The 22,629-nt window shown below is 36.3% G+C and overlaps 1 protein-coding gene across 17 annotated transcripts in view; it reads left to right on the top strand.

Moving 5' to 3' along the window:
* The window catches only part of IGSF10 (immunoglobulin superfamily member 10), a 206,289-nt gene that overhangs the window by 138,285 nt on the left and 45,375 nt on the right, over positions 1-22,629 (top strand). For 15 of the 17 annotated variants that reach the window (XR_012071792.1, XR_012071801.1, XR_012071805.1 and 12 more), the window contains 2 exons: positions 10,287-10,415; positions 13,829-13,940. The exons of 1 other annotated variant lie outside the window; for it this stretch is intronic. The gene's annotated coding sequence lies outside the window, so the exon portion shown is untranslated. The remainder of the gene's footprint in view (positions 1-10,286; positions 10,416-13,828; positions 13,941-22,629) is intronic. One more of the 17 variants, XR_012071790.1, reaches the window with a different exon arrangement.

The following is a 22,629-nucleotide window of genomic DNA, read 5'->3' as shown; positions in this document are numbered from 1 at the left end:
ATCTGCCCCTGCAAGCAGTGCCATCTCAGTGAAACTGGAACTACAGTTACTTATGTTACATTATCAGTCACGAGCTGTAAAGCTGAAGGAAACTGCTAAACCATCAGTAACTTTCAAATAAAATTGACCATTTAAGGGAAGGCTGGATTACTTTTTCTACTCTCTCCCGTGAAAATACTACAAAACTGCTGTGATAGGATACGGCAACCATAGGATGTGCAACCAAAAAAGAAAAATGAGTACTTCAGAGGTGTGTGAGGAGTTAATTTATCAAAATTAAAGTATTATTAGTTTTCTAGATTTGTGATATTTATAGCAAGATTTACCATCATTTATATATTTGTAGTTGTTTATAATTTTTCAAATTTAATTATTAACCTTTGTCTCTAATTTGTATTCACAATATTCTATGCTTTCACTTAAAAATCCTTCAAAATTGTATGAGCTTTAAGCCCCACAAAACTCGGGTCAGTCCCTGAATAAAATAAACGCATAGAATAAAAACTGCAGCCAGAAGAATGAACAGAGTAAAAATAGAGAGTCTGTTGGTGTGTTTCAGGTTCAGTGTTAATAATGATAGTTGATATTTATTAAGAGCTTTTTGTATGTGGGTACTATGTAAAGAGCTTAACCTACAGCATTGCACTTCATCAGCATGAACTAGGAGAAAAGCACTCTAAAAGTATTATCTCTATGACGGAAAGAAACTGATGCTCAAAAATGTCAAGTAATTTGCTCAGGTTAGATACCAATTCATTGCTGGAGATAAAATCCAAACCCAGGTTACCAAAATAATACTCTTTCCTCCTTTTCCTCCTTCTCATTCATCTTCCTTTCTTTTACATTAGAAATGTTTTTTGGGGGGAGAGACAGTTAATTCTGGGACTTAAATACTTATATGCTTTTTTAGCACTCAATTAACTCACTTTTATTGGGTATGTACCATCCAAAGTAACTCAAAAGCTACCTTAAACTCAAAAATTACTCCACAGACATGTAAATATCTTTTCATTTTGCTGCTATATAGAGAAGCCCTTCTACCTACTCTTCAAAAGTGTATCGTCCCAGAAAAAATACTCTGGGATTTTGTTTTTTTCACTGGAAATGGATGCCCTCATAGCCATCCTTAAAGAGAGAATGGGCCGTCTGAGAATGGAAGCAGTATGGAGCCTGAGTGAGCCAAAGGAGTGAATCCAGCTCCCAGTGGTGTCCTCTGGGCCTGTTCAGCTACGTGAGATGAAAATCTTCCTATTTGCCTAAGCCAGGTTAGGCTGAGTTTCCTGTCATTTACATCCAAAAGAATCCTGACAAGTTTCCAAAGAGGAAAGTGACTATGTGGGAATCGGTAATGGGTTTTGCAGCCAGTGGGATAAAGTGATGCTAGCTATTTTTGTTTTTAAATCTTTCCTACAGATCCTACCAAAACTCACAAAGACCAGATTTGTACAGGGTTTAGGTCAACACTTAACTTTGACTTAACACTGCTCAGCTATCACTTACTTGCTCTCCCCTTCACACACATCATACTCTGACTAAGACAGTGACAGCAGGAAAGCACACACATCCTCCTCAAAGCATCTGATGCAGAAGGTGGGAGGAAGGACTTCCCTCAGGGACTGGGTGAAGATGAGAAAGTACAGCCTCATTAGAGATAACCAGGATGATGAGAATGAAAGAAAGGAAGAATACTGAAGTAAATCTGGAAGCAAATGTTCCTGAAAAGGAAAAAAAATGAAATCAATGAGAAAGAACATTACGGGGAAAATGACAATTGTTTTTTAGTAGTAGAGGACCTAGACCCTACAGAACTTGTGTAGAAAAAAGTTAACAGATAAACCATGGATCAGAAAATTACTAGGTGAGGCTAAACTTCAATTAACAATAAAAATTTTGTGATAATAATAAAGTCTATGGAGTAGATGCTATGAACACATCTTGAAGACTTCATGGTTTTAAAAAACAACGTGAAAAATTTCTACATTATATCAAGATTGTTTGAAGCTTGTTTGGCTGCTTTATATATCCGAGAAGTAATTTCTCTTTCATTCCCTAACACAGCAATAGGACTACTGCTATTACAGAATTGCTATTTACTTTCCTGTCCAAGACATGCGTAACAAACTGGACTAATTAAATACACTTTGGCAAATTGTGTTAACAATTATGGGCTCTGTGATGTTTTAGAAAACATTTAATTTAATAAAGTCACTGTTCTAAGACAGAAATTTGGGCAGGATTAGCTGGCAACTACAAAATACATCAATAAAATTCTGAATGTCTCAAAAAGGTACCTCACAATGTGTTACAACCTACCATGTTTTTCTAAAGCCAAGAGCTGTATGGAAGTACAGCTGTCCCTGAAACAATATGGGTTTGGACTGCAAGGGTCCATTTATTCTTGGATATTTTTCAATAGTAAATACTGCAGTACTACATGGTCCATGGTTGGTTGAATCCAAGGATGTGGGTGAACTGTGGATATGGAAGGCTGACTATAAGTATGTGCAGATTAACCCCTGTGTTGGTCAAGGGTCAGTTGTATATAGGTGGATATTACTGGAAGGATACAAAATTTTAAAGTAAAAGAAAAAATAAAACATAGGGAATCTTGTGGACTGAAGTTTAGGGTAAAAGAAGGACTGATTATCATTTTATGTCCTTTACTACTGTTAGAATTTTTTAAGTATTCAGATATTATTTCAACATGAAGCAAAATTAAATCCTCAATGTGTGCTACAACAAAAATCATAACATTAATCTTTCTTTCAGCTTGCGATGTCAGTGTATTTCTTTCGCTAGGAGGTTTTTATTGAAAGAATGCAGATAGCAGCCAGCAGGCCCACTAGATCCAAGGCCTTGTGGTCAGGACTCTTCACCATTCACAATACAGTAGCACATCTGGGGAACTGATCATCTCTTTCCCCTTCAGAGGTGAACATCCATTTGATCATGGTGAATCATCATTTTAATGTGCTATTAAATTCAATTTGCTAATATGTTGTTGAGTTTTGCAGCTGTGTTCATCAGGGATATTAGTCCTTAATGTTCATTTCTTTAAGTGTCTTTGGTTTCAGGGTAATGCTGGTTATGAAAAATAAGTTTGAAGGTGTTCCCTTCTTTTCAACTTTTTGGAAAACTGTGAGAACTATTGACAGTAATTCTTTAAATATTTGGTAGAATTCCTTCTGGTCCTAGGCTTCTGTGTGTTGAGAGTTTTTTGAGTACTGACTCAATCTCCTTACTCGTTATTGGCCTGTTTAGATTTTCTACTTATTCATGATGTAGTCTTGATATGTCGCATGTCTAGGAATTTATCTGCTTTTTCCTAGGTTATCCAGTTTGTTGGCATATAATTTTCCATAGTAGTCCCTCGTGATCCTTTGTACTACTGTAGTGTCAGTTGTAATGGCTCCTCTTTCATTTTTGATTTTACTTCTTTTGATCCTCTCCTCTTCTCTTAGTTAATCCACCTAAAGACTTGACAATTTTGTTTATCTTTTCAAAGACCAGCACTTAGTTTTGTTGATTCCGGCTATTGTTTTTGTGGTCTCTTTTTCATTTATTTCTGCTTTAATCCTTGTTGTTTCCTTCCTTCTGCTAGCTTTGGGCTTAATTCTTTTTCTAGTTCTTTGAGGTGTAAAGTAAGGTTGTTTGGGATCTTTCCTGTTTCTTATTGTGAATATTTACCACTTACAACTGATTTTGCTGCATCCCAAAGGTTTTGATATGTTGTGCTTCCATTTTCTTTTGTTTCAACATGTTCCTGATTTTCCTTTTGTCTTCTTTCCTTGACTGGTTGTTCAGGAGCATTTTGTTCAATCACCACGTATCTGTGAAGTTTCTACCTTTCTTCCTGTTGCTGATTTCTAGTTTCATACTGTTGTTGGAAAAGATACTTGGTGTTATTTCAATCTTCTTAAATTTGTTAATACTTTTTTTTTAAATCTATCATGTGATCTATCTTGGAGAATATTCTGTGTGCCCTTGAAAAGAATGTGTATTCTGCTGCTATTGGATGGAATATTCTGTATATATCTGTCTGTTAGGTCCACTTTGTTTAAAGTGTCATTCAGATTCATTATTTCCTTATTTATTTTCTCTCTTGATGATCTGTCTGTTGCTGAAAGTTTTCTAAGACCGTTGCATTGCTGTCTATTTCTCCCTTCAGATCTGTTAATGATTTAATATATTTAGGTGCTCCAACATTGGGTGTTCTGTATATTCACAATTGTAATATCCTTTTGATGGATTGACCCCTTTATCATTGTGTAATGGCCTTCTTTGTCTCTTGTTAGAACTTTTTATTTTATTTTGTCTGATATAAATATAGGTATCCCAGTTCTCTTCTGATTTCCATTTGCTTGAAATAATTTTTTCCATCTATTCATTTTCAGCCTGTGAATTTCTTTAATGCTTAGGTGAGTCTCTTGTAGGCAGCATATAGATAGGTCTTTTTTATTTATTTGGCCACTCTGTGTCTTTTAATTGGCAAATTTAAATCATTTACATTTAAAGTAATTATTGATAGATAAGGACTTAACTATTGTCATTTTTAATTGTTTTCTGATTGTTTTGTACTTCCTTTTTTTCTTACTGTTTTTGTGAGTTGATTTTTGTAGTGATTTGCTGTGATAATTTCTTTATCATTTATGTATCTATTATAGGTTTTTGCTCTGTTTACCATATGACTTTCATAATACATTTTATAGTTGTAACTGCCTATTTTAAGCTGATAACATAATTTAACAATTTAACAACTTTAATTGCATAAGAAAGTTCTACCCATTTACTAGCCCCTCTATAATTTATGCTGATGCCTCTATTTGTATCTTTTTTGTATTGCATATCTGTTAACATCATTTTATAGTTATAGTTATTTTCAACACTTTTGTCCCTATGTTCTAGATTTCAAGGAAATTTACACACCACCATGCAATATTAGAGTATTTTGAATTTGATGATATATTTACCTTTACCAGTGAATTTTATACTTTCATATGTTTTCATGTTACTAACGTGTCCTTTCGTTTCAGCTTGAAGAACTTCCTTTAGCATTTCTTATAGGGTAGCCTAGTAGTGATAAAGTGTCTCAGTTTTTGTTTGTCTGGGAAAGTCTTATTTCTTCTTCATTACTGAATGACAGTTTTGCTGAGTTAAGTATTCTTGGTTGGCTTTTTTTTTTTTCTTTGAAAACTTTGAATATATCATCCCACTTTCTCCTGGCCTGTAAGGTTTTTGCTGAGAAATCTGCTGATAGCTTTATCAGGATTCCTTTGTATGTAATGATTCTTTTTTTCTCTTGCTGCTTTCAGGATTCTCTCCTTGTCTTTGATTTTTGACAGCTTGATTATAATGTGTCTCAGTGAAGATCTCTTTGGGTTGAATCTGTTTGGGGATCTTTGAGCTTCCTGTACTTGGATGGCCATATCTCTCCTCAGATTTGGGGATTTTTCAGTCATTATTTTTTTAAATAGATTTCTGTCCCTTTCTCCCTCTCTTCTCCTTCTGGGACTCCCACAGTGTGAATATTGTTTCTTTTGATCATGTCCCACAGTTCACTTAAGCTTTTTTACTCTTTTTTGTTCTGATTTCTTTATTTTCCTCTGATTGGTTAATATCAAGAGATCTGTCTTCAAGGTCACAGATTCTTTCTTCTACCTGATTGAGCCAACTGTTGAAGCTATCTGTTGCATTTTTCATTTTATTCATTGTATTACTCATCTCCAGAATTTGTTTGATTCTTTTTTATGATTTCTATTTTTGTTCAAGTTCTTATTTTGTTCATGTTTCCTAAGTTCATTGTTTGTCTGTGTTCTGTTCAATCTCACTGAGCTTCCTTTAAATAATTATTTTGAATTCTTTTTCAAATAACTATCTCCATTTTGGGTGATTGGTTATTGAAATATTATTGTATATATTACCTTGCTCATGTTTCTGATGGGTTTGCACTGATGTCTGTGCATTTGAGGGAATACTCAGTGATCTCCTACTTTTTTCAGATTGGCTTTAGAGCCAGGGTCCTAGGATCAGGTGCACGTGGAACTACCACAGCACCTGGATCATGGGGTGTAGGTGCATTTGCTATAGCTGTAGCACTGGTGTCTAGGGTATGGCTATATGCAGATATCCCATGGAACTGATACCTTGGTCTCAGGGGCTCACTGCTGTGACTCCAGCAGACAGGTGTGGATGGGAGGAGGCAGGGATGCAGCAGTGGCACAGGCCCTGAGATGAAAAGGTGTAGAAGTGTCTTGGACCCAAGGGACAGGGTGCAATAGTAGCACATCATGAGGATGGTGGGTCAAAGTCTCAACTCTGGGTCCAGAGTTAGTCACAGGATAACAGCAGCATGACTCTGGTGGTGGTCTGTTAACGCCACATGTTGGTGCCTGGGGAAATGGGCTCAAAGCAGTGGCAGCACAGCCCTGATAATAACTGATCAGAGCTTTGACCTGGGTTCTGGTGGGTGGAGTTCAGGGCAGTGGCAGCACAGTCTCAGCACTGATGGGTCAGAATTATGATCTTTACCCTGGTGCAGGGCTCAGGGCAGCAGCAGTCAATCCTAGCAAAGATGTATGAAAGCCACAACTGAGGTGGGGGGCAGGTGCGGCTCAGGGCAACGGTAGTACTCCTGATAATGTGGCTCAGAACCATGATTAAGAACCCAGGGGGTTGCTCTTTGATTGATCCTGTGTAGTACTCTCTGCACTTCATGGGACTTGAGTAACTGTTTCCTTGACCAAGTTGGGGAAGTTTTCAGTGATTATCTCTCCAAAAATTTTTTCAGGTCCTTTCTGTCTTCTCTATCTGGGACCGCTATAATGCGGATATTAGTGTGCTTCATGTTGTCCCAGAGTTCTCTTAAACTATCCTCATTTCTTTTCATTCTTTTTTCTTTTTTCTGTTCTGTAGTGGTTATTTCCACTAATCTGTCTTTTAGCTCACTGATCCATTCTTCTGCCTCAATTAGTCTATTCTTGGTTCCTTCTAGTGTGTTACTGATTGCAGTAATTTTATTCTTCAACTCTTCAATTCTTTATATTTTCCAACTCTTTGCTAAAAACTTCACTTTGTGCATCTATACTCCTCTTGAGTTCTCTGAACATCTTGGCCATCAGTACTTTAAACTATTTCTCGGGGGGAGCGTATAGCTCAGTGGTAGAGTGCATCCTTAGCATGCACAAGGTCCTGAGTTCAATCTCTAGTACCTCCATTAAAATAAATAAACTCTTTCTCAGATAAATTGCCTATCTCTTCATCACTTATTTCTTCTTCTGGGATTTTATCTTATGCCTTGTCCTGGGAGATATTCCTTTGCTGCCTCATGCCATCTATCTTTCTCTGTGTTTGTGGATTCCTTCTACAGGCTTTGCCGGAACCCAGGCTGGGGAGCCTGACGTGGGGCTTAGAGAGCTCTCATTCCTGTGGGAGGGCCTCTGCGACTTAACTATTCTTCAGCTTGTGGGTCGCCAACTGGAGGGTATGGAGCCCAATTATATCGCGAGCACACCCCTCCTACTATCCTGCTGTGGTTCCCTTTTTATGTTTCCAGTTGCAGAAGATCTTTTTTGCTAGGTTCCAGTCTTTTTTTTCTCCGATGGTTGTTTAGCAGTTAGTTGTAGTTTGTTATAGTCATGAGGAGAGGCAAGCTCTTGGTCCTACCACTCCACTATCTTGAGGCATATAGTCATCAAATTGACAAAAATTAAGGATAAGGAGAAAATATTAAAATCATCAAGAGAATAGCAACAAATAGCCTAAGGTTATCAGCTGATTTTTCAGCAGAAACTCTACAGCCAGAAGGGAGTGGCAAGATATATTTAAAGTGATGAAAGGAGAAACTTACAATCAAGAGTAATTCTCTATCCAGCAAGGCTCTCGTTCAAACTTGATGGAGAAATCAAAAGCTTCACAGATAAACAAAAGCTAAACGATTTCAGCACCACCAAGCCAGCTGTATAACAAATATTGAAGGACCTTCTTTAGTCATCAAACCATAAGAAAAGAGAACAAAAAGAAGACAGAAAAAAAAAAAACCTACAAAAGATTGCTTTGGCAGTTCGGGGCCTTTTGTGGTTCCTTATAAATTTTGGAATTGTTTGTTGTAGTTCTGTGAGGAATCTTGAGTATTTTGATGGGGGTTGCATTGGATCTGTGGATTGCTTTGGGTAGTGTGGCCATTTTGATAGTGTTGATTCTTCCAATCCAAGAGCACAAGAAATCTTTCCATTTCTTTGTGTCATTTCGGTTTTCAGAGTATAGATAACCTTGGTTAAGTTTATTTCTAGGTGTTCCGTTGTTTTTGATGTAATGGAAATGTTTATGCTGGTTATAAAATTCTGGTTTTTGAAGTGAAAAAAAAAGTGAACGAAGGGCTGCAAATGGCAAAATATCCTTCTTTCTTATGGGTGAGTTGTATTCCATTACATATATATATATGCTGCATCTTCATTTTCTATTCAACTATTGATGTGCACTTAGGGTGCTTTCATATCTTGGCAATTATAAATAATGTTGCTGTTAATAGCAGGGTGTATGTATCTTTTTGAATTAATTCTTATTTTATGGTTGGCTTTATGCCTTTGTAACTGTGTAAGTTTAAAAAGCTAAAACTCTAAATATTCTTAGAAACAATGGACAGTACATATATGTAAATTTAAAAGTATATGTGCAGTAAAAAAAAAAAAAAGAAATGAGCTATCAAGCCATGAAAGACATGGAAGAAACTTAAAAAATATATTACTAAATGAAAGAAGCCAGTCTGAAAAAATTATAAACTGTGATTCCAACCAAGTGACATTCTGGAAAAGGCACAGCTACAGAAACAATAAAAAGACCATGGTTTCCAGGAGTTTGGGGAGAGAGAGGGAGGGAGAAATGAATAGATGAAGCACAAGAGATTTTTAGGGCAATGAAATTATTCTGTGTGATACTATAGTGGTGACTACATGTCATGCGTTTTGTCAAAACCCATAGAATGTGCAACATCAAGAGTGAATCCTAATGTAAACTATAGACTTTGGTTGATAATAATGTGTCCATATTGGTCCATCGGTTGTACCAAATATGCCACACTGATGAGGGATGTTGAGGGTAGGGGAGTATATGTGTGGGTGGGGAGGGCTGTGTGCGAACTCTGTATTGTCTGCTTAATTCTGCTGTAAACCTGAAACTGCTCAAAAAAAATAAAGTGTATAAAAAAAGTTGATAGCAGCAACAGCAAAAAAGAACCCAGGAGTTGAGACATAGGGCAGCAGCAGCCCAGTCTCAGTAATGATGGTTCAGTGTTGACCTGGGATAGGGGGGTGGGTCTCAGGGCAGCATCAGCACCTCTGGCAATGGCCATTCCGAGTTACAGCCTGGCACCCTGTGGGTGGGACTCAGGGTGGAGGGAGCATAGTGACAGCCAAAGCCTGACTTGGGATGCTGGGGTCATGGCTCGGCAGTGGAAGTTGGTAATGTTGGGACAGAGCCCTGACCTGGGGTCATGGGTGGGCACTGAGCAGTGGCAGCTCTGGTCCTATATATGGTCAGATGCTGTGGCACCTTATCCCTGAGAGTGGGGCACAGCAGCAACTGGGGTACCTGAAGGCAAGTCTTACCTCAGCAACAGATCTAGTCTCAGGGAGTAGATGCAGAGGCGGGCACTCCTGGCTATTCTGTTAGCTGGGCTCACAATCCATGAGGAATGGGGGAGACTTCGGTAGTGAAAGCTGCAGTCGTCCCCAGTGGTGAAGGTTGCTGGGTTCTCCTGCTTTCCTTCTCCCTGCATGATGAACTTCCTCCGAGGGGATTCCTCCTAGAGCCCAGCAACTCCCCACTGCTTAATTTTTGAGCTCTGCAGAGTTTTTGCTGCTACTTTAATATAGTCTAGAAATCTCCCTGAGCGGTTTGCTTCAATTTTTGTTGTTTTATTTATTCTTGTTGTTTTATGGGGGAGATGAGTGTTGGCACCTCTAGCCCTCCGTTTTGCTGACATGCAGACATTATCTCTTCTAATATTATACCTGCCTCAGTCTCTGTCTCTGGAACTTCTGGAATTCTGATTAAGCATGTTAGACCTTCTCATTCCTGAAACCATGTCACAGATTCTCTTTTCTGCTTCTTTCCACCTTTTTGTCTCTCTCTGCTGTGTTCTGCATAATTTCTTCTCATCTCCCAGTATACTAATTCTTTGTGTCCAATCTACTCATAGAATTCTTCATTTATATATATATTTTTTTATTTCTAGGGGTTTGTGGATCACTTTCAAATCTGTCACTTTGTATTGCTTGTTGTTCCTGCAGATACCTTTTTTGCCTTGAAGATAATAATAATCAGTGTAACTGTGGTTTGTTTATTGTCTGTGACTGGTGTCTTTTACATCGGAAGCCCTTGGGGGTCTGCTGCTATTGATTCTGCTGTTTCCACTCCTGGTATGTTACTTCCTACTAAGTTTGATTATCTTTGACTGTATACTGCTCATTGTACTTGAAAACTTGTTTAAGGAATATTTTGGGGCTTAAGATAAAGGCTTCTTTCTCTAGAGAGGATTTGCCTTTGTTTCTGTGCTGCCAACTTGGACCCCTTATTTCACGTTCAGGGCTTGAAATTCATTCCCTTGTGACATGATCTCAGGCTGCAAGGGCCTGTGAGGGCTTTTCTACTTCTGATTCACTCACAGTGATGTTGGCGGTCCAGCTTATTTCAGCGACAATCTGCTGTTAGATTCCTATTTCAGTCAGACATGGGCATTTAATTTCTATCCCTCTCACTAAAGAGGCTTTCAAAATGAAAGGTCGCATTTGCTAAGGTCACAAAAGCCCTCAGCACAAAAGCAGTTCCCAGTTTTCCTTATCTCTCTAGGGTCCTATTTTTCTTTCAGTTTTTGATCAGTCCTTCCTTACTGTATTGTCAGCTCTTCATAGTTTTTTTAAAAAAGGATTGTTTTTAATAACGTACTTGAGCTTGTTAGCTCTTTTCAGTAAGAGAGTTGATCCGAATCACCAAACCTGCCAATACTGGAAACTGAAGTCTTCTTATTTCAAGCCTCAAAATATTTTAAAGCAATGAGAAAAATAATAATACATATTAACTTCATGATATTGCTATTAAAATGGAGAATTGAGACATTAGATAAAACTATATTGAAATAAATACACTGTGTTCTAGATTTTTCTCTGAGATTTAGATGAAGACAGGAGGGAGGGAGGTAACTTGGCAAAATCTGTAGGGACAGATACACTGTTTTTAAGTGGAGTTGAGCTCCTGTGGCTACTATGCCAAAATACTAGGCAAAGAGTGACTGAAAGACATGTTACTCCTTAGGTTTCTCTCTCTACCCACCTTCTCTTATGCTTGAATCCATGGCTTTCTCTAACCTCCTAGATAATTAGTATTTTTTAGCCAAAGAATTTTCTTACAATGTTAATTTTTCTCCTGAATTTGTTTTTTGTTATGGCTATGAAAAACCTTCTGGCCAAGTCATCAATTCTACATACTCACACAACAAAAAATGTAATGATAAAACTAGTTGTTTTATGCTTCACAGATTAAAAAAAAAATTCCTGAACTTTTGGTTCCGTGAGACATGGCCATGGAGAGTTGTGTCATAGGAACACTTAGGCAAGGCAGACAGCCATACATGTGGTCACATGGCTGGATAACATGCCGTGCAGCGGAGGATCTGTTGCATAATTTCCCCTTCTCTTAGCAGTTTTTAGATCCAAAAAGAGTGATGAAGCCAATCTGGGACACTCTGACTTAAACTAGAGAACTAAAGAGAAATATGTTGAGAAATCAGTGCTGAGCTATTATCACTTATGGTGTAACTTTATTGGCAAGAGAAAAGAGCTCATTGGCTATTTTTCTTTATCCAAAAACAAGGTGAAAATTATATTTTAAAGTTCAGGGAAAAGTTCAGGGAACTAGAAGTTTGTGAACCTATACTTTTCAGATATTTTTTACCTACACAACCCTCGATGTTCCTAAGAGGCCTTGCTGAGACAGAGATCTATTGGTTGTCATTTTGTGTTTGTTTTTCTAAAATTCCATCTCTCTACATTCTACACATTTTTGTCAAACAACTAACTCAACATTTCTCAGACTAAGAGGTCTGCAGACACTGTCATAACATTCTTGGATTTTGAATTTGAGGAATACACCATTTCCTGGTGATTAACTTACTGACAGTGGTTCCTTGTACCATTATTGTGAACCATTTAAAAAAAGTCTTCTGCATACCAAGCATTATACTAAGTGCATTATTTTCAATATCTAATCCCAGGAAGTAGGTCTTATGAAGATCCCTATTTTATAGATGGAGGAAAAAAATGGTTCAGAGAGGCTAATAGAGGTGTTTAAGCTCATGAATGAGATGGAGTTCATATCCTAGTCTATATCACAGAAGTGCAGATGACAGAGAGTCTTGGTGCAAAACTAAGAAGAAACAAAAGAAGGGAAAAAGTGCTCAAACTGCCTTACAGGTCATCTCCATGGCTGTCAGCAGCCCTTGCATTTCTGGACAGGGATCTTTTATTTTAACCACAGGCTTGTGATCAGGTCAGCTCTTGCTACTATAGTGGTGTATTGTGTTCTTGCTCAAACTATCCATTCCCTTTTGTGAGGTGCCCTTCTTCATGGGAAGATTATATATCCATGCTTTCTTGAAATCAGCTTGGCCACGTGACTTGTCTTGACCAGTGATATATGAACAAAAGTGACTTAGAACATTTAAGAAGCAACTCAGGATTTGCTGTGATGTCTTCTAGTCACTGCCATGAGTCTGGCAACAACCATGCTATGGGCTGCTCCTTAAGGCTGAGTGCAGGGTAAAGATGACAGGGAGTATACCTGCAGCATGTGATGGACAAGGAATGGTGGTGAGAAAGAATTCTCTGTTGAAACCACAAAGCTTTGGAGTCATTTGTTATTGCTTTTGCTTTTGTGAGTCTTGATTTGTTCATCTGTGAAAATGGACGATAATACCCATTTGTAGATATTGTGAGCATTGGGAGAACCATCTAAGGAAATGGATTTAAAGAGCTAGACACATTGGCATGTGCAATACCTGGTAGTTACTGTTCCCCACTCTAGTGTTGACTCCTATATTTGTCTGAACAAGTAATCAGATGTATCTGACCTATCTTATTTCTGGGGTGGACTGCCCTCTAACAACATTAACATACCATCCGCATGTAAAACTTAGCAGCAAAATGTAATTTCTTTGCAAGTCAAAATAATGAGAGCAAAATACATTAGTTCATTCCTCAAACATTAATAACCATCTGTCATGTATCAGGCACTGTGTTTAGTGCTTGGGGGATACACACACACACACACACACACACAGATTCAGTCTTTTTTCCTAAAGGGCAGATAATCTAGTGGATTTACTATACTTTGATGGTGAGTTAAAGCTTTACAGACTGAGGGATAAACTAGGAGCTGGGATTACATGTTTTATTTAAATACAGTTTATTACCTTCTAGAAGAAGAATTCTAACCATCAAGGTAGTATTCCTAAGCAGATACCTGATTGGGTCTGCTACAATGGATAAATAGAATTTATTAGTAATTAATAAAAGCATTGATATTAAATAATCATGCCAATATTTTTAAATAATCATTTTCAAAAAGATAATCTTATGTACACAACAGATTTCTTCTATTCAAGGTGAAAAGGTTCAACTTCAGTCCAGCCCAAATCTAAGGACACCAAGTTCCTCACCACTAAATTAGGAACTGATTGTAACTTGCTATATAGCATGGCAGTGAGCACACTTATCAAGTCCTTAGATGTACATTTTTTTGCCTGCAGGTTTCACGTTTTATTCTTTGATTTTCACAGCTCAGACACATCATAAAGTGCATTTCCATCCCATCAGAAGCCATAGACTTGGAGGGAATGAGGCACTGGAAACCACTGTGTGAGCTGAACAACTTGGGTTCAGTGTGCAGAGGTAAGAGCATCGTCAGTGAGACTTGGGAGTACAGCATCCCATCTCTATGACTTTCAATGGACCAAAAATTATTTATTAAAATAAAAATACTAAGTAGGCCTCTACTATAAGCACAACACCCTGATTTGTTGAGAGCTTATAGAGAGTGCCAGAGATACTGAAGGCAGTCTCTGACCTTAGAGAACTCAGCCAACTGCTCTCAGAGCAGAAACTCTATTGTAATCATTAGCTATTATTACTGAGAACTGGGTGGGAAGAAGCGAACTCAGTTCTCGGGATCCTTGGAAAGATTTACCGTGTATTGCCACGTGCTTTCTATTGCAGAAAACAAAACACACAGTTCCCTGCCAGGGGCAAACTGACATCAACCAAATTAAGTATTCTAAGTGTGAGCTTTTGCTCAATTCCCTGTCAGCATTACCTTTTAGCAAAAGATCTACTGCAAGCACTGGCAAGCTTTTTCAAGTCAGACGAAGTGAAGGAATTGTTTTGGGTCTACTGCTTTTGCTGCCAGACTCTGTCAACAAGATTAATAATTCAAGTGACATACATAACCAGAGGAATTGTGTGCTTTCTCTCATTTGAACAAATGTTTAACTAATTATGTGCAGGAAAGCCTGTGCAAAAGTAAAATGCAGCAATTGCTACCACTTTAAAATGTAAATGCATCCTTTGGCTCCCTTTTGTACATGAAGGAATTTTAAAAGTAAACATTTAAGTTAAACATCTCTCTAAATAAAGTCCTACTAAAAACAAATAAAATGTGAGCAAAAATGTCCATTTTAGTAGCCCATTCCCGAACCAATATTAACCTCTTTCGAGTGAAATGGAGCTGTTCGGATTGAAATAGTCATGATGTTCAGGTCTAGGTAGACTTTCTGAAAATATACATAGGCGATGGTTGTAAAGTATTTGGTCTATCATGGGAAAAAGTTCCACCTCATTTTCCCCTGCCGTGACCTCTTTATTCCGTTTCTGAACCAGCTATCTGCTTTTTAGCTCATTTCCCATCAAAACTTAAAATGTGTCTGAATTTTTAATTTGGCTGGTTAGTTTTATATCTTAATCAGTTAGATATACACTAAATATTGTGTGGCTATTGTGTACTTGACTTCAGAGCTGCTTATGAGCTGTATGGCCTTCAAATACATCTACCTTACTGGAAGCATGCATACAAGCCAACAAGAGCATGTGCTCTCATTCAGGGGCAAAAATGACTTCTAGAAGAGTCATATATTCAAAGTATTTCATCAGTTCTTTCCTACCATGGCATCATGTAGATCTTGACACAGGCATCAGACAAACTTAATCATAGGCCAATACTGGCCAGTGCTATTAGAGATGTAAGCAAATACACTAATCATCAAATCTCAACACAAAGAAACTTTAAGATCAGAAGTAGAAGATGAAACTTTGGCCCTATTCAGCCTAGTATAGATATGGTAGGAAGTGGGAAAAGAAATATATATATATACACACACATATACACACACACACACATACATGTACACACACAATAAAAAATCTTGTCAAAATACAGCTCATCACTTTCCAGAAAATTACATTATTTGATGGTTAAGTAGCCAATCTGTGAGCAATCCACAATCCTTGGCTTGTGTCCCCCTTCTTTTCTGGCTAGATGCCTTTTGGCTATTTCACTCCATGGGAATATTTCCAGCTATGAGTAGTCGGGGGGGATATAAAAGGTGAATATTGAATTAGTAATTTGGCCTGCTTATCATTAGTTCTTGGGAAGGTGTGATGGGGAAAACAGTGAAAATTAGGTTTGTGGGTTATTTGTCAGCCTCAATAATGTCTTCATTTTACCTCTAATAGTCCCTGGATAATGTAAAATTAGTGTTACTGCTCAAGTGCCACCATTTTAAGCTCGTCGTGTTTTTACTGAATAAGTCATGATATTCATTGATAATCATGGTAGGTCATATTCATAGTCTTAACAGGTTTCATCCCAAAGGTCCCTGTTTAGTTTGTACATAATTGTATTTGTGCTGTTTTCATTTCGCAACTGACACTTTTTGTATTATACAAGAATATATTTAGGACTTGGTACTTTGAGCTCAGAAAGTTTTCCATTTCAATCATAACTTCTAAACTGCAGAGGCAGCAATTTTGGAGTAATTTGTACTAAATCTGTTATGCTCAGAGAATAAGTTTTCCTTGAAAGAAAGAAAAAGAACATGTATGTAAGTCTTAAATTGTGATGGAAAGTATGAATATTGTGTCCATTTTCTGAGCAAACTTCAACATATGCATTGGTTGTTTTTCTCCGTATGACAGTATGTGTAGTCAGACCAAGAGAATGTTCTTCCTCACCACACATACACCGATTGTGCTCTAAAATGATTCTTTCTGTGCTTCTCAAAGCCCCCAATATTAAATTACGAAAAGTACTAGGCCCTTCCCAGAAGGCTGATGAAAAACATGTGGAATATTTTACCCTGAAATGTGGTTGCGATTTAATGGCACCGTGTTAAAGAAAATACAATTGTTAGACAAACCCTGCTGATGATCTTGTTTTGCCAGCAAACACTGGCATAGGTGTTTTCAGAGGTATAATATAATTCATTACCACTGAGGAGCAAGACAGTTGTCATAAATGTAAGCTGTACTTTGGGCAGAATCTGTAAGCAAAGGGTAAACTTTCTAGTATTTCCAATATTAAGGGATAATTACCTTGTGAGTACAATCAAATCTAGTGACAGTCAAGACCTGATTATTAAATACTGAACCAAAGAGAATTACATCCCTGAGCTATATTTGTTATTTGCTCATAAAATCACCCTCAGTTTTCCATAAACAAGTTAAAAAGCCATCACTAAACAATATGGGGCGGGGTGGGGTAAAAGTACAAGTTTTTGGTTACTTGCATTAGTAAGACTGCCTTTATGATTACTTCTTGCTGCAGTTGGTGTTTTAGTAGGAATTTGAAGCCATTCTCATTCAAGATTTGCCTAAGCTTTCTGTACATATCCACTCCCCTCTACCCACCCCATCTTCCTCCCCAACATGTTAGAAAATTCTAGCTAAATCATTATCTGTTTTTTTTTCTTTATTTCATAAAATAGAGCATTTTAGAATTAAAGTTAAACTAGTATTTATATCAACCAAAATAATACTTTTGAGAACCTGGAATTCTGGGTCTTTTTCCAAGGAATAGAACTTTATAAGGTACTTTGGAGAAGCTGAGTTATAGTTGTGGTACCTTAAAGCTGCTAAATTAGAAAATTCTCAGTGTTTTTTTTCTTTTTCATAAAGTATTTATTTATTAAACATTAGTAATAACTTAGGCTCAGAGCTGCATTATAAATTCTGGTTTGTTTTTTTTTTTTTTTGTCTCTCTTTCTTTATACTGCTCCCTTAGTTGTACTATGTTTTAGTTGTCTATTGCTGTGTAACAAATTACCTCCCAAATTGTAATGGCTTAAAGCAGCACACATTTATCATTTCACAGTTTCTTTTGTGTGTGTGTGTACAGCATAATAGTTTATTCATAATGTACATACATATATTCATTTTCATATTCTTTTTCATTATAGGTTACTATAAGATACTGAATATAGTTCCCTGTGCTATACAGCATAAACTTGTTTTTTTAGCATCTCACAATTTCTGTGAATCAGCAATTTGGAGGCCGTGTAGCTGGGAAACTCTGACTTAGAGTCTCTCATTGGGTTGCAGTCAAGATGTTGGATGGAGCTGCATCATCTTAAGGGAGGCAGGATCTGATTGGGGTTGGAGGATCTGCTTCTAAATTCACTGTCATGGCTGTTGACTAAAGATTTTATTTCCAGTTGCCAGAGACCTCAGTTCCTCACTATGTGAGTCTCTCCAAAGAGTTACTTGAATGTCCTTCTGATGGGGCAGATGGCTTCCCAAAGACAGAATGAAGGAAGTCCCCCTTTTTTTGTTTTTCTCCTTTCTTCTTCTATTTCACTCTACAAGTGAGCCCCAGATGGTCAGCAGCACTGCCATAACAAAAGTGGTGGCACAGAGGCCTAAAACCCTGAGAGATGATCTCACTCTGGTCATAGGATCCATGAAAGGTACCCCTGTGGTGAGATGATTGTGGGGGGAAATCCTATTAGTTTGTTTTTCCTTCTAATTCACTGCTTTGCCCTGAGGGCAGCCCCAGTCTCATAGAATTATGACAGTGATAGGAGCTAAAACTCTGAGAGAAAGCCATTTTTCTTTTCAGAGAAATTGAGAAATGGAACCTCTGAGATCTAGAAAGTGAGGGAAAATTTATAAGAGGAGAGACAGAGAAGCACATCCCATAATTCTGTGTATGAACTGACACAAATCTCAGGCTTAACATTATAAGTTGGTTACATAAGTGGAATGGACACAAAATAAGCATTGCAAATCTTTTGAGAACTCTGTTATTGCATAAAATGCACCATGTTCCAGACTAACCCCTGAGTGAAAGACACAAACATTATGACAAAGAGTTTAAAGAACTGAATTCACATTGGAACCAATACCTACAGAAACACAAAACTTGAAGTCAGAACCTACATGCCTGGATTTCCTGTCAATCAAAGCAGTACTGTCCTAAGGATTTTAATGGGGCCCAGAAATCTCCTAAGTGTCCACAATAACATTCAAAATTATGACATAATATTTTTACAAACAAAACATATGACCAATTCTCAATGGAAAAACCAGTCAACAGACACAAACTCTGAGATTTCTCAAATGTTGGAAGCATTAGACATAGACTTTGAAGTGCCAGAGGTAAATCTAAACACTGTTCAAGTAGATGGAAATATAAAATTTCTAGGCATAGAGATAAAAATAAAAAATATTTTAAAAATCTTAACTAAAATGATACTGAGATAAAAACTTTCATAGCTATCCTAAAAGCAGAATGGAGATGACAAAAGAAAACATCCATGGACTTGAAAGTAGTAAAATAAAAATTACCCATTCTGAAGAACAGAGTGAAAAAAGATTGGAAAAAATTAGCAACTTGTGGGAGAATGACAAAATGTCTAAAATTTGTGTCAGTGGAGTCCTGGAAGAGAAAACATGAATTGATGTGGGAGAAAAATGGCTAAAAATGTCCCAAGTTTAATAAAAGACATAAATTTTCAAATTCAAGAAGCTCATCAAATTCTAAACATAATAAACAAAGAAAACCATGCTCAGACATATCTTAATAAAACTGCTGAACACCAAAGATAAAATTTCATGAAAACAGCCAAAGAAAAACAAAATATTACTTGTAAGGAAACAAGTATTTAAATAACTTCAGATTTTTTTGTCAGAAGCCATGGAAGCTAGAAGACAGAAGCAAAACATCACTAAATTGCTGGAAAAATTGTCAACAGTTTTATATCAACTTCTATATCAAGGGAAAATATCATTCAAGGATAAAAACATCCTCAGAAGAAGGAAGACTAAAGAACTATTTTCCAACATATTTTCTCTAAAAGAAATACCACAGGAAATTCCTCAAGCTGAAGGAAAATGATAAAAAACCAAACTCGGAACTTCAAGAATGAAAGAAAACAAATAGTAAATATCAATGTAAATAAACTTTTTTCTCCTTCCATTTTTTTCAATATGAATGACTACTGAAAATTAAAATAGTAACATTTGCTGCTGGGGTTTTCAGTGTTTGTAGATGAAATATATAGAACTATAACGTAAGAGGTAGTAGAAATTATGATGCTTTTACATTTTATTTGAAATTGAAAAATTATGACTTTAAGAAGGCTGTGAGGGGTAAGATACATGTAGTATGTGTATTGTATGTATATGTGTGTGTGTGTATATATATATATAAAGCATATATATGGTATAATCCCTAGATAAGATACTAAAAGCATAGTAGAAAAGGTATAGACAAAAATCCAGTAGATAGATTTTAATTTTTTTATTTCAATTTAACAAAATGCATAAGAATTGAAAGAGAAACAAAAAAAGGAGACAGAAAGCAAATAATAACATGGTGAATCTAATTATACCAATGTAAATGGTCTAAACATTTTTAGTGAAAAAGATTGTCAGACTGGCTATATTTAATGATATATTTAGTTTAAATTTAATGATACAGATAAGTTAAAAGCATGGAAATTGTATACCATGCAACCACTAATCAAAAGAAATCTATAGTGGCTATATTAATATCAGACAAAGATTTCAAGGCAAAGAAAATTACCAGGGGTAGAGAGGAGCATTAGATAATGTTAAAAAGGTCTATTCACCAAGAAGGCATAACAATTCTAAATATGCATGTACTTACCGTCAATGTTGTGGTAGGCAGAATTCCAGGATGACCCTCCTTGTCCCCCTATCTGGTGTACACACCCTGTATAATCCTTTCTTTCCAAGTGTGGGCAGGACCTGCAACTGTATTAGGGTATCACTCCTAGAATTAAGTTATATTTTCTGGCAAAGAAGAAGAGATTTGGCAGATGTAATTAAGTTTTCCAAATCAATTTTGGCTCTGTTAGTCAAAAGGAAGATTTTCCTTTGTGGGCCTGATTTAGTCAGGAAAACCTCCTTTAAGGTTTTTGGTCTCTTTGTGAAGAAATAAATTCTCCTTCTGGCTTTGAAAGAAGTATGCTGCCATGCTGTGAGAGGGTCTGTGAAAGTGCTACATGGAAGAAACTGTGGGAGCTTCTATGAGTTGAGAGTAATACCTAGTCAGTAGCCAGCAAGAATACTGGGCCTCAGATATGTAAAATTAAGGAACTAAGTTATGCCAATAACCTAAGTGATCTTGGAAGAAGATCTTGAATCTCAGATGCTGTCACTGACTTAGTTAACATCTTGATTTCAGCCTTGTGGGACCCTGAACAGAGGACTGGACTCCTGACCCATAAAAACTGGGAAACAATAAATGGGTGTTATTTTAAGCTGATAATATTGTTATAATTTTTGCACAATAGAAAACTAATACAAGAGCTTCAAAATGCAAGAAGTAAAAACTTAGAACTGGAAGAAGGAATAGCAAATCCAGAATTCTAGCTGGAGATTTCAACACTGCTGTCTGAATAAACAATAAAACAAGAAGAAAATCAGCAAGGATATAGAAGGCCTGAACACCATTAATCAACTCAAACTAAGTTACATTTATAGAAGAGTACTCTCCCGAGCAATAGCAGAATATGCGTTCTTGTCAGTTGCACATGAAACATTTACATAAAAGAAGATTCTGGGCCGTAAAAACCAGTCTTAATAAATTAAAAAGGCTTGTAATTATACAAAGTAAGTTTCATGACCATAACAGAATTATACTAGGAACAAAGACAGACACCTGGAAAATCCCCAAAGATTTGGAAATGAACAATACTTATAAATAACTCATGAGTTAAAGAGGGACTTTCAAGGGAAAGTAGAAAATGTTTAACAAAATGAAAATATAACTTATTAAAATTCTAGCTAAAGCAGAGTTTACAGGGAAATTTATAGCAGTGAAGACTTACATTAGGCCAAAAAAAAGTCTCAAATCAATAACCTAAGCTTTACTTTGAATAACTAGAAAATGAAGAGCAAATGAAACCCTAAGTAAGTAGAAAGAAGGAAATAATAAAAAGCAGAAAGCAATGAAATTAAATGCAGGACTATAATATAGAAAACTGGTGAAACCAAAAGCTAGTTTTTTGGAAAAAAAAATCAATACAATTGATAAAAATTTACCCAAACTGACCAAGGAAAAACATACAAACTACAAAAACCCAAAAAGTAAAAGACATCACTGCAGATAGAGATGTTTAAAAAACAGTGAGAAAATACAATGAACAACAAAACTCTGCCCATAAATTTGATAATTTAGAGAAAATGAACAAATTCCTTAAGATAAAAATATTATCAGTTCTATTCAACCTCTTCCAGAAAATAGAAGAGAAAACTTCTTGACTCATTTTATGAAACCAGCATAACCCTGATACCAAAATCACACAAAGGCAATAAAATAAAAGAAAGCTTCAAACAAATATAGCACATGAATATAGACACAAAATTCTGAAACCAATATTAATTAAAAGCAGCAATAATTATAAAATGATAAAACATCTAAAACATTGTGGCCATTTGGGATTTATAAAGGGAATGAAGATCTAGTTCAGCATTTGAAAATCAATTGTATTAACTGACTGAAAAAGAAAGCCACAAGATTATTTCAATAAATACAAAAAATGCATTTGACAAAGTTCAGCTACATTCATCCACAATAAAAACTCTTAGCAAACTAAGAATGGAAAAACTTTCCTAATCTGATGAAGAGTAGCTGCAAAAAAAAAAAAATCTTATAGCTAACTTCATATTTAATCGTGAAAGACCAAAAGCTTTATAAGATCTGGAACAAGAAAAAACGTCCATTGTTTCCATTCCTCTTCTATATTGATTTATAAGCCCAAACCAGCACAGTATTGCAAAAGAAAAAATACAAGTTGCCTACAAATAGGAAAAGAAAATATCTTTAATCACAATTGACATGAATGTCGATATAGAAAATCTTAAGGAATCTACAAAAATCCTAGGCATCATGTCATTCCATGCACCCATATTTCACAATATTGCTAAGAGATAAAGATGTATTAAAAAAAAAAAGCCCTCTGTTCTTCAGGAAAAAACCCCAAAAAAACTATTAAAATGAAAAGTCAAGTTTTTCATTTGTAAAACACATATCTTACAAAAGGCTTATATCCAGAATATATCA

This window comes from Vicugna pacos, chromosome 1 (genome assembly GCF_048564905.1).
Source record: "Vicugna pacos chromosome 1, VicPac4, whole genome shotgun sequence".
Lineage (NCBI taxonomy): Eukaryota > Metazoa > Chordata > Mammalia > Artiodactyla > Camelidae > Vicugna > Vicugna pacos.
Note: the sequence above shows the minus strand (reverse complement) of the source record. Positions and strands in the feature narration are given on the sequence as shown.